The sequence below is a fragment of the Bos taurus genome, chromosome 4, assembly GCF_002263795.3.
Source record: "Bos taurus isolate L1 Dominette 01449 registration number 42190680 breed Hereford chromosome 4, ARS-UCD2.0, whole genome shotgun sequence".
Classification (NCBI taxonomy): domain Eukaryota; kingdom Metazoa; phylum Chordata; class Mammalia; order Artiodactyla; family Bovidae; genus Bos; species Bos taurus.
Genome location: NC_037331.1, coordinates 100,628,727 through 100,641,925, shown reverse-complemented (window position 1 = coordinate 100,641,925; position 13,199 = coordinate 100,628,727). Strand labels below are relative to the sequence as shown.

At 37.5% G+C, this 13,199-nt stretch overlaps 1 protein-coding gene and 1 non-coding gene across 2 annotated transcripts in view; both read right to left on the bottom strand.

Moving 5' to 3' along the window:
* The window catches only part of CHRM2 (cholinergic receptor muscarinic 2), a 163,732-nt gene that overhangs the window by 116,357 nt on the left and 34,176 nt on the right, over window positions 1-13,199 (bottom strand). The gene's annotated exons all lie outside the window — the stretch shown is intronic.
* On the bottom strand, window positions 5,128-5,254 carry MIR490 (microRNA mir-490). Its single transcript, NR_031157.1, has one exon. It is a non-coding gene; the product is annotated as a microRNA mir-490 (primary transcript).

The following is a 13,199-nucleotide window of genomic DNA, read 5'->3' as shown; positions in this document are numbered from 1 at the left end:
TTTGGAAAAATAATGATCATTCAAAATTTAATCACTACACATAAGCATATTGTTATGATCAAAGTGATGAAATAAAAATTCTTCAATAACTATTAATTAGTCAGAATGGTCAATTCTACCTAATGTATCAGGGTAAAGGGTTTCACCTCTGTTATCCAACTGCTTCAGTTTTCCAATTTACAGGTCTGTAAAATCTTTACCACCAGTTGTTTAAAAAAAAAAAACCAAAAATTTATAAAGGCTATCATAATGCAATCTGAAATTTATTTATAAATAAACACAATTTCTTATGCCCTATGCTCCTTTGCCTTTAATCCAAAACTGCTAAAGCACTGAAGTATTGTATCATATTTAAGAATAGGCACCATGTAACTGTACATTTCATCTCCTAGATGTTTGATCATGAGCAGATTACTAAAGGCTCAATTATCTTGTCCCCTAAAAAAAGGATGATGATTAAAACTGTAATCTTACACAGTTGTTCTGAGAATTAAATGAGATAATGAACTTAGAGTTTCAGGCATATATTGAGTCCTCAAGCATTTAGTAGCTGTTATTTTTCCTATTTTCTATGTCTAAGCTGCTCTTTTCCTATTTCCCAAGTAGAAACTGATATTCATGTTCAAAGGTAAACACAAGTTATTCCTTTGTAAATTCTCTGTGACATCTCCAAGGAAGTCAAGCAGATTTTTCCTTGTGGAGAAATACAGAAGCATCACTAAGGAAAGGCAGAATGTTACCAGCAGAAGAAATAAGAAAAACTGGATAAGGGAGGGACTCTGTCTTGCCTAGTGAACTCTCTTTGGTCTTTCCTGAATCCCTGATAGCACCTTCATAGTCTGAGGAGATGAAACTTTTAAAATGGAAAGCTAGAGGTTTACAAAACTTTTTAAAAAAAATGTAGGATTGAGATATTTTTGTTGGAAATTTTGGATTGTCTCTTCTCTTATTCTTTTCCTGGTAGTGCCTATTTCATAGGTACTTTTGGATGAAACAGAGTATAGAACACAAGCTTGTGACAAGATTGGCTTGGAGACTCAAGAAAGAGGTCAAACAGGGCACTTTGAATTTCATTTTAAAAATATACTCCTTTGTCATATAATCCAGCAATTCACTGCTTGGCTTATATCCAGAGAAAACTCTAATTCCAAAAGATACATGCTCCCCAATGTTCATAGCAGCACTATTTACAATAGCCAAGACATGGAAGGAACTTAAATGTCCATCAACAGTTGAAAATATAAAGAAGATGTAGTACATATACAATGAAATGCTACTGCTGCTGCTGCTAAGTCACTTCAGTCGTGTCCGACTCTGTGTGACCCCATAGACGGTAGCCCACCGGGCTCCCCTGTCCCTGGGATTCTCCAGGCAAGAACACTGGAGTGGGCTGCCATTTCCTTCTCAAATGCATGAAAGTGAAAAATGAAAGTGAAGTCACTCAGTCATGTCCAACTCTTAGTGACCCCATGGACTGCAGCCTACCAGGCTCCTCCACCCATGGGATTTTCCAGGCAAGAGTACTGGAGTGGGGTGCCATTGCCTTCTCCAAATGAAATGCTACTCAGCCACAAAAAAGAATGAAATAATGCCATTTGCAGCAACATGGGTGAAAATAGAGATTATCATATTAAGTCAAACAGTGAAAGACAAATTTATGATATAATTTATATGTGGAATTTAAAAAAATGATTCAAATGAACTTATTTGCAAAGTAGAAACAGACTCAAGGACATAGAAAACAAACTTATAGTTACTAAAAGAAAAAGTAGGTGGGGAGGGATAAATTAGGAGCTTGGGATTAGCAGAAATATACTACTATATATAAAATAGATACACAACAAGGTCCTATTGTATATCACAGAATGATATTCAACATTCTGTAATAAATCATAATGGAAAACAGTCCAAAAAAGGTACTCTTTTCTGGATACAAAAGAAATAAGAGATCTACAGTGAAAAGTAGGAATATAAATATAACTAGAATATGCTAGAACATCACTGATTTTGTGTTTCTTAATAATTTGAATATCAAACAAATGAAGACCTTAGAAGATTTCGCACAAACACCCTCTAGTCAAGTGATAGTGATAGGTTCCCCAGATCTATGAAGACACAGCATTCTAGTTCTTTCCCAGAGAAGTGAACCAGCTTTTGGTCCTGGCTTCACATTATGGACTGGTTAAGAAGCACTTTCAATCTTGAAGAATAGAAAGCTTTGGATTTCAGATTTCTGTACTCATCTAAGATATCCATGTGTGAAAGCAACAGAAAATATACACATAGAGATGCACAGCCTCAAGAAATAGTAAGTTCATTAATACAAACTAAGTATTTAACATTTTTCAAGATGTTGAACAAAGAATTCAGAAATAGAGAGATCCTGCTATACAAGGACAAATAATCAAAGAAACCAGTGAAACAAGGAGTAGCAAAGTAGTGGTTAAACAGTACAAGGCAAATGATGGAAAATACTAGATAAGAGAAAACACGAATAGATGTATATGCATAAATAATAAAAATACCAAATTTTAATAGCAATAATTCTGTTCTAAATCTTCACATTATATCATGAAAGATATGAAAATAAGAGTGAAATAAATCTGTTAATTCAAAATGTATTACATTTAACTTTTAGCTTTTGTAATTATCATAAATATAATAATAAGATATAGTTTTTCAAAGTAAAACTAAGAACAAATTAAAATTTGAAAACAGATACATATTCTCCAAATCACTATGTTGAGTGAGAGAAAGAGAGAGTTCAGAAAACCAAAGACACAGAAGAAATGAAACACACAGGTAGTATAAAATGAAAGCAGAAAAAAATGAGAGAAGAGAAAATATGAAAGAATTAAACTACCAATTTAAAAGTAAATACTAAAGGATCAAAAAATAAATAAAATCTAATTATATGCCACTTAAAAAACTGACCTGGACAAAATGGTACAGAGAATTCAAATATAAATTATGACAAGTGTGTCTCAGACAAAGTAGAAAAAAAGGGTGGCAATATTAGTTTCATATAAATTAAAATTATAGGCAAAAATGTTTTAAATAGAAGAGAAAATAATAATTATGAATAAAGTTCAAAATATGTAAAAATAAAACAAAATCTATTGGAATATAATCTAAATAAAGTAGGTATTAGAAATGCAAACACAAATGTAGATCAGGTAAAAATTTCTAAGCAAAAACAAAAGAAAATGAAAATATGATGAATGTGGAGAATAGAAAACATGTGAGTATGTGTGTGTGTAACTGGCCCTCGTCTATAAAGAATACAAACTTCTTTTCAATTATTAAAATAATTAAAAACTGAAAAACCAAGAAAAATTTCAGAAAATAGATATTATAAGGTCACATTTCTGACCAAAATTCATTAAAATTAGAAATGTGAAAAAAAAAAGAAATGTGTAAGAAAGTTTTAATTAAGAACAACAAAAGCAAAAATACTCAACACTTTAGATATTAAAAATTAAAGTGATTATTGAGTTAAAACAAAAAATAAAGTACAGTTTTCAACACATACTACTATCTGTGTTGAACATTTGATTTTGCTGTCATTGTACTATACACTTACAAATGTATCATCTTACTTAATCTTGCTAAGCCTTATAATGTATTTTCACTATTCCTTTCACAATATGTGCATAAATAAAACCTAAGCCTGTCTCCTTCCAGGATTATGTTCCTATTAACTAGACTATATTTTAAACTTTTAGAGGAGAACAAAGCAATTATTAGAGACAAATCCATAAATTATAAATGATCTCTATACTAAATTAGAAGGATATTTTAAAAGAAAGAACCTAAGTGTTCAAAGTCAGAAAGTTATAAAAAGAAAGGAAATAAAAATCCTCATGGAATTAGAACTAAATAAATAAATCATAAAATAAAAATCAATAGAATTAAGAAAATTAAAGTTCACAAATCTCTAGAAAACTATAACAAAAAAGCTGAGAAAAATATAACTAAAATTATGAAAAGAAAATGAAAACTCCTAACAGATTTTAGAGCTGCAAAGTTTAACAGAATCATATGTACAATTATTTGATAAAAATTATATGTATTTTCATTAAATATATATTCAATAGTGAATCCATAATTTATCAAAATTAATGAAATAAGATATATAAAATTTAAATAGGCAAATATCTTTGAAAATGTTATAATTAAACTTCAAATTTTTGTAAAAAATAATCTGAATTTTTTACTAAAAGTTTACAAGAGGGCCAGTTGAACATACGAAGAATTCATAATCTTCATGCTCCACTAATTAATTTCAATAATCAGTGTGACTTTAATATAAAATGAGCCAAATATAACTAAAAAAGGGTTTTCAAAACTTTATCAATCTCATTTTTTAAAGTAAATGCATAAATCTTTAGTAAAAGAGTAGCAAGTGTAATTCAACAGTACATTAAAAGAGCAACATATCATGACAAAGCCACTGAATTTAGAAGTGCATTAATATTTGGAAAACTAAAATTTGATACATCATATAGTAGTCCCAATAAGAGTATATTTATATATGTGTAATAATAATACCAATGCATATCATATAAACAAAACATTTGATAAAGCTAATTCCTTAATCTTTAATATATTGTTTAAATCAAACCCCAATATCATGTCACTGGTAAAAGACTAATCGAATTCTTATTAAAATAAGACAAGCATGAATATTTCAATATGGATTTTGTGTTGTAACAATAGCATAGATATACTGGAAGTTTTATAACATTAATATAAAATATCTCCCCAATTCAAAATAAAAAGAAGATATATACTTATTGCAAAGCAAGGAACACTTTTCATTATTTATGAATGACATATTTAAATACCAATTAAGCTCAATAAATGCAAATTTTAGAAAAAATGCATTATATCCCAGTTATTTTTAACTAGCTTTTATAAAAATTGTATCTTTTATGCTTATTTCCATCTTAGTAGAGTACATTCTGACACCATAGCTTTGTAATATCCACAAAAGTAACATTTTTTTTATGCAGAGATGGGAGACTTGTTCCCATTTGTGGAAAGGGGAAGAGTAAGATTTCTTTTCAAAGAAGATATACATGTACATTATGGAAGACACCAATTTAATTCCTGAGAAGATGGGTTTAGAAGTGTCCGCTGCTTGTGAACAGCTCAACAGCATGGAGTCCTCCAGGTTGGTGTATCTCTAAACGTGACCCACCTGGAGATCCATGGTGTCGAACAATGAACTTTCCAAACCAGCAAGTCTCCAAAGAGTGAGGGGAGCTCCTCTTCACCTCCGTTGGTTGCAGAACACAGAACTACACCTACACTAGCCCAGTTTAGTTTCTGTCCTTTGCCTTATATATATCAGAATTTGCTCCATCCATTTCCCATTTCTGGCCCCATTTTAAAGCTCCTGGCCATGATGTATATCTTCCAGACTCCATATTAATCCTGGGCATGGACATTTGCCTTTAATCAATAAAAATAAATAAGGAAATGTATCTACCTTATCAAAAGGTCTGGAGAATACAAAATAGTAGTTTCCATGCAACAAATATATTACAGTGTATTTGGTGGCAAAATATATACATGCATCTTGCCATGTGTTTCTGACTGCAGTTGTCATCTACATTCAGTACATAATATGGTGGAGAAGGGATGTCCAGTTAATAGTCATGTTTAAAGTCTGACATAGGGTTGGACCTGCAACTGGCTTTTAAGAACCTGTTAGTTTATAATGTGTAATTTCACACTCAGTGTTGTCCTACATTCCCCTCAATCTGAGATGTTCCATTATCCTGTAATTTGCTTCTGGTGCACCTGGAGCTGCATTTCACTGGAGCCTTGATGGTTTTCTTTTCTGCCTTGCTTCTGTGCGCCTCAGCTCCTCAAAGATGGGCATACCAGATGCTCCAGAGCCCTTCTCCAAACATAGCTACAAGCCTCTTCTGCAAACACAGCCACTCTCCCTAGGCCGGACTGGGAATCCCTAGGTTGGAAAGATCCCCTGGAGAAGGGAATAGCTACCCACTCCAGTATTCTTACCTGGAAAATTCCATGGACAGAGGAGCCTGGCAGGCTATAGTCCATGGGGTCACTAAGAGTCGGACATGACTGAGCAACTAATACTTTCACTTTTACTTTTCACTAGGCTGGAGTAAGGTGTAGGAAAAGAAAGTGCCTGCATGTGTGACATGAGTTCATTAGACCAGGGAAGGATTGTGTTTAAATACATGTATGCCATCTGCTTCCAATAATTAGAAGTATTTAATTGAGGTTATGTCCTTGATATTTCAATTAGGGAGTTAAAAAGTAAAACACTCATATCCTTTGAAGATACTATAGGTTAACCTCTAACTACTTATGAAGTTGTACATAAATCCAAACTCTTCTGAAATTTATCAGCATTATTAATTCTGAAAATGATTCTAACTACTGGCAATTGACTGCAAAACAGATGGATTGAAAGATAGATAGACAGATAGATAGCTGAGGTTAAAAGACACTGTGTGGATCACAACAAACTGTGGAAAATTCTTCAGGAGATGGGAATACCAGACCACCTGACCTGCCTCCTGAGAAATCTGTATGCAGGTCAAGAAGCAAGAGTTAGAACTGGACATGGAACAACAGACTGGTTCCAAATTAGGAAAGGAGGACATCAAGGCTGTATATTGTCACCCTGCTTATTTAATTTATATGCAGAGTACATCATGCGAAATGCTGGGATGAATGAAGCACAAGCTGGAATCAAGATTGCTGGGAAAAATATCAATAACCTCGGATGTGCAGATGGAACCACCATTATGGCAGAAAGCAAAGAGGAACTAAAGAGCCTCTTCATGAAAGTGAAAAAGTGGAGAGTGGAAAAAGCTGGCTTAAAACTTAACATTCAATAAACGAAGATCATGGCATACAGTCCCATCACTTCATGGCACATAGATGCGGAAACAATGGAAACAGTGACAGACTTCATTTTCTTGGGCTCCAAAGTGACTGCAGATGGTCACTGCAGCCATGAAATTAAAAGATGCTTGCTCCTTGGAAGAAAAGCTATGACCAACCTAGACAGCATATTAAAAAGCAGAGGCATTACTTTACTGACAAAGGTCTGCATAGTCAAAGCTATGTTTTTTTCAGTAGTCACATAGGGATGTTAGAGTTGGACCATAAAGAAAGCTGAGCACTGAAGAATTGATGCTTTTGAACTGTGGTGTTGGAGATTCTTGAGAGTCCCTTGAACTGCAAAGACATCAAACCAGTCATTTCTAAAAGAAATCAATCCTGAAAATTCATTGGAAGGACTGATGCTGAAGCTCCAATATTTTGGCCACCTGAGTTGAAGAACTGACTCATTAGAAAAGACCCTGATGCTGGGAAAGATTGAAGGCAGGAGAAGGGGACGACAGAGGATGAAATAGTTGGATGGCAGCACTGACTCGATCGACATGAGTTTGAGTAAGCCCGGGAGTTGGTGATGGAAAGGGGTACCTCGCATGCTGTAGTCCATGGTGTCACAAAGAGTCAGACATGACTGAGCGAGTGAACTGAATTGTAAAGAAAGATCACAGTATGAATGTCAGTAGTAAATTATTTTCATATTTTGATCTAAGAGTAGGCTTTGATGATATAGAGCTTGTTGAAAGCCATGAAAAGAGTCATCATCTGGTAATGGGAAGCTGCTGTATTATAGACAGTTCTTCATTTATCTAATCAAGTTTAACTAAGAATATCATTTCATTATAGGATGAGAGAATGATCTAACCTATTGACAATTCTTATCTAGGTATGTAATGGATTAATAAAATCAGACATATATACACACTCTTGTGTCATAAAGCCTCCAGTTAAAATAAATTTATATTAAAATAAATAAATAAATAAATACAGGCTGCAGGATAATATTGTGAAGAAAAAAAAACCCTGAATTTCAGTCTCATCTCAGGACTCTAACAATTTGTAACCAGCAACCTCTTAGCAAGCCACTTAATCTTGATTCCATGCTCTCCGTGGAATTTGGAAATTTGAACATGACTTTTTGTGAGATGTGAATAAGATAATATGTGCGCAAGTTCTTTGTAAGTTGTAAAGCTTGCACATTTAAGAAATATTTAATACTGGTATTTACTAACTGCAGCTGATCAGGAAGGTAAATATTACAGGCTCCTGTGAACAGTTGCTGGTCTGTGTGAGTCACTCTACCACCATTTAGCCTGCCGCTGCTGCTAAGTCACTTCAGTCGTGTCTGACTCTGTGCGACCCCAGAGACGGCAGCCCACCAGGCTCCCCCGTCCCTGGGATTCTCCAGGCAAGAACACTGGAGTGGGTTGCCATTTCCTTCTCCAATGCATGAAAGCGAAAAGTGAAAGTAAAGTCGCTCAGTCGTGTCCAACCCTCAGTGACCCCATGGACCGCAGCCTTCCAGGCTCCTCCATCCATGGGACTCTCCAGGCAAGAGTGCTGGAGTGGGGTGCCATTGCCTTCTCCACCATTTAGCGTAGTGCCTAAGAAATACTACATAAATATCTGTTGGATGAAGAAATACATGTGGTTTTCTTCCCTTTTGATCGTATTTAGTATGTCTGTTTCAAATCTATCTAGATGGCAAAACCACAGTAACACAAAACTTGCCTCTCAAGTGCCCGTGTGTCTGAATTGCCTAAATCTATTTCCATCTTAACTACAGGTGCAAACCCACTGTACCTTTCTACTTTTCCAAATACCAGGGGTTACCACTCTGTGTCCTTAATTTTGTGTGACTCACAGGTGTTTGGATCCTGAAAGGATGTTTTCCTCTCCCAGTGCAGTGGTCTCCATATAGGGGTGCCTACACTTCAGGAGTTGTACAAGGTAATCCACTGGCTTGCAGGAAGAAGCCAGTGAGATAATTTTTATCTCAGCCTTTTAAAAACCTGTGCATGTATACAATAATACACAGGGGCTTCCCTGGTGGCTCAGGTGGTAAAGAATCTGCCTGCAATGCAGGAGACCCAGGTTTGATCCCTTGGTTGGGAAGATACCCTGGAGAAGGGAATGACAACCCACTCCAGTATTCTTGCCTGGAGAACCCCATGGACAGAGGAGCCTGGCCGGCTACAGTCCGTGGAGTCACAAAGAGTTGGACATGACGAAGCAACTAACACACACATGCAGACATACATAAGCAAATGATAGCCCATCTTTATCTATAATTCATAAATAAAAAGTCATCACGTCTTTCAGTTTCCTCCTGCTGACTTCCATATACCTGTATCTGCTTCTCTGTGTCCAACAGCTCTTTCAGGTGCCTAGGATGTCTGTTTTACTCAACCCTTGTGCTAAGCTGAAAATGCCCCAGGAATTCATCCCTTCTAGGTACAAGTAATGGAGAAGGCAGTGGCACCCCACTCCAGTACTCTTGCCTGGAAAATCCCATGGATGGAGGAGCCTGGTAGGCTACAGTCCATGGGGTCGCTGAGGGTCGGACACGACTGAGCAACTTCACTTTCACTTTTCACTTTCATGCATTGGAGAAGGAAATGGCAACCCATTCCAGTGTTCTTGCCTGGAGAATCCCAGGCACAGGGGAGCCTGGTGGGCTGCCGTCTATGGGGTTGCACAGAGTTGGACACGACTGAAGCAACTTAGCAGCAGCAGCAGCAGGTACAAGTAAGTAAGTAAGCAAAGTTGCTCAGTTGTGTCCAACTCTTTGTGACCCCATGGACTGTAGCCTACCAGGCTTCTCCATCCTTGGGATTCTCCAGGCAAGAATACTGGAGTGGGTTACCATTTCCTTCTCCAGTGGATCTTCCTGACCCAGGGATTGAACCCGGGTCTCCCACATTGGAGGCAGACACTTTAACTTCTGAGCCACCAGATTATTTCAGCCATTGGTTTATAAATATATCAGTTCCCTCAATCCTCAGGCAAGATAAGTATAAGGCTAGTGTAGGCACCATTTCATATAATTTTCCATGTGTTCAAGCTCCAGTCACCCTCTGGGGTGCCCAATACAATGGAAAACTTTTTGTTGGTTGCCTCTCCTTCTGACTGGTGATAGAAGCAAGGTCCGATGCTGTAAAGAGCAATATTGCATAAGAACCTGGAATGTCAGGTCCATGAATCAAGGCAAACTGGAAGTGGTCAAACAAGAGATGGCAAGAGTGAATGTCGACATTTTAGGAATCAGCGAACTGAAATGGACTGGAATGGGTGAATTTAACTCAGATGACCATTATATCTACTACTGTGGGCAGGAATCCCTCAGAAGAAATGGAGTGGCCATCATGGTCAACAAAAGAGTCCGAAATGCAGTACTTGGATGCAATCTCAAAAACGACAGAATGATCTCTGTTCGTTTCCAAGGCAAACCATTCAATATTAGAGTAATCCAAGTCTATGCCCCAACCAGTAACGCTGAAGAAGCTGAAGTTGAACGGTTCTATGAAGACCTACAAGACCTTTTAGAACTAACACCCAAAAAAGATGTCCTTTTCATTATAGGGGACTGGAATGCAAAAGTAGGAAGTCAAGAAACACCTGGAGTAACAGGCAAATTAGGCCTTGGAATATGGAATGAAGCAGGGCAAAGACTGATAGAGTTTTGCCAAGAAAATGCACTGGTCATAACAAACACCCTCTTCCAACAACACAAGAGAAGACTCTATACATGGACATCACCAGATGGTCAACACCAAAATCAGGTTGATTATATTCTTTGCAGCCAAAGATGGAGAAGCTCTATACAGTCAGCAAAAACAAGACCAGGAGCTGACTGTGGCTCAGACCATGAACTCCTTATTGCCAAATTCAGACTGAAATTGAAGAAAGTAGGGAAAACCACTAGACCATTCAGGTATGACCTAAATCAAATCCCTTATGATTATACAGTGGAAGTGAGAAATAGATTTAAGGGCCTAGATCTGATAGATAGAGTGCCTGATGAACTATGGAATGAGGTTCATGACATTGTACAGGAGACAGGGATCAAGACCATTCCCATAGAAAAGAAATGCAAAAAAGCAAAATGGCTGTCTGGGGAGGCCTTACAAATAGCTGTGAAAAGAAGAGAAGCAAAAAGCAAAGGAGAAAAGGAAAGATATAAACATCTGAATGCAGAGTTCCAAAGAATAGCAAGAAGAGATAAGAAAGCCTTCTTCAGCGATCAATGCAAAGAAATAGAGGAAAACAACAGAATGGGAAAGACTAGGGATCTCTTCAAGAAAATCAGAGATACCAAAGGAACATTTCATGCAAAGATGAGCTCGATAAAGGACAGAAATGGTATGGACCTAACAGAAGCAGAAGATATTAAGAAGAGATGGCAAGAATACACAGAAGAACTGGACAAAAAAGATCTTCACAACCCAGATAATCATGATGGTGTGATCACTGACTTATAGCCAGACATCGTAGAATGTGAAGTCAAGTGGACCTTAGAAAGCATCACTACGAACAAAGCTAGTGGAGGTGATGGAATTCCAGTTGAGCTATTCCAAATCCTGAAAGATGATACTGTGAAAGTGCTGCATTCAATATGCCAGCAAATTTGGAAAACTCAGCAGTGGCCACAGGACTGGAAAAGGTCAGTTTTCATTCCAATCCCAAAGAAAGGCAATGCCAAAGAATGCTCAAACTATCACACAATTGTACTCATCTCACATGCAAGTAAAGTAATGCTCAACATTCTCCAAGCCAGGCTTCAGCAATATGTGAACCGTGAACTTCCTGATGTTCAAGCTGGTTTTATTTTTAAAATTTTATTTTTAAACTTTACAAATTGTATTAGTTTTGCCAAATATCACAATGAATCCGCCACAGGTATACATGTGTTCCCCATCCTGAACCCTCCTCCCTCCTCCCTCCCCATACCATCCCTCTGGGTTGTCCCAGTGCACTAGCCCCAAGCATCCAGTTAAAGAAAAGGCAAAGGAACCAGAGAACAAATTGCCAACATCTGCTGGATCATCGAAAAAGCAAGAGAGTTTCAGAAAAGCATCTATTTCTGCTTTATTGACTATGCCAAAGCCTTTGACTGTGTGGATCACAATGAACTGTGGAAAATTCTGAAAGAGATGGGAATACCAGACCACCTGACCTGCCTCTTGAGAAATCTGTATGCAGGTCAGGAAGCAACAGTTAGAACTGGACATGGAACAACAGACTGGTTCCAAATAGGAAAAGGAGTTCATCAAGGCTGTATGTTGTCACCCTGTTTATTTAACTTATATGCAGAGTACATCATGAGAAACGCTGGACTGGAAGAAACACAAGCTGGAATCCAGATTGCCGGGAGAAGTATCAATAACCTCAGATATGCAGATGACACCACCCTTATGGCAGAAAGTGAAGAGGAACTCAAAAGCCTCTTGATGAAAGTGAAAGTGGAGAGTGAAAAAGTTGGCTTTAAGCTCAACATTCAGAAAATGAAGATCATGGCATCCGGTCCCACCACTTCATGGGAAATAGATGGGGAAACAGTGGAAACAGTGTCAGACTTTATTTTTCTGGACTCCAAAATCACTGCAGATGGTGACTTCAGCCATGAAATTAAAAGACGCTTACTCCTTGGAAGGAAAGTTATGACCAACCTGGATAGCATATTCAAAAGCAGAGACATTACTTTGCCAACAAAGGTCCATCTAGTCAAGGCTATGGTTTTTCCAGTGGTCATGTATGGATGTGAGAGTTGGACTGTGAAGAAGGCTGAGCGCCAAAGAATTGATGCTTTTGAACTGTGGTGTTAGAGAAGACTCTTGAGAGTCCTTGGACTGCAAGGAGATCCAACCAGTCCATTCTGAAGGAGATCAGCCCTGGGATTTCTTTGGAAAGAATGATGCTGAAGCTGAAACTCCAGTACTTTGTCCACCTCATGCAAAGAGCTGACTCATTGGAAAAGACTCTGATGCTGGGAGGGATTGGGGGCAGGAGGAGAAGGGGACGATAGAGGATGAGATGGCTGGATGGCATCACTGACTCAATGGACGTGAGTCTGGGTGAACTCCGGGAGTTGGTGATGGACAGGGAGGCCTGGCGTGCTGCAATTCATGGGGTCACAAAGAGTTGGACATGACTGAGTGACTGATCTGATCTGATCTGATCTCATCTCCTTCCCTGTTTCACGTTCCCTCTTCCCTCCATAGCTCCTTGCACTTACTTCACAATCAAAAGTAGGGTTTTGTTTCTGGGAGAACTCAAATGAAATCATGGATCATTAGGTTTCTGTATTTGTT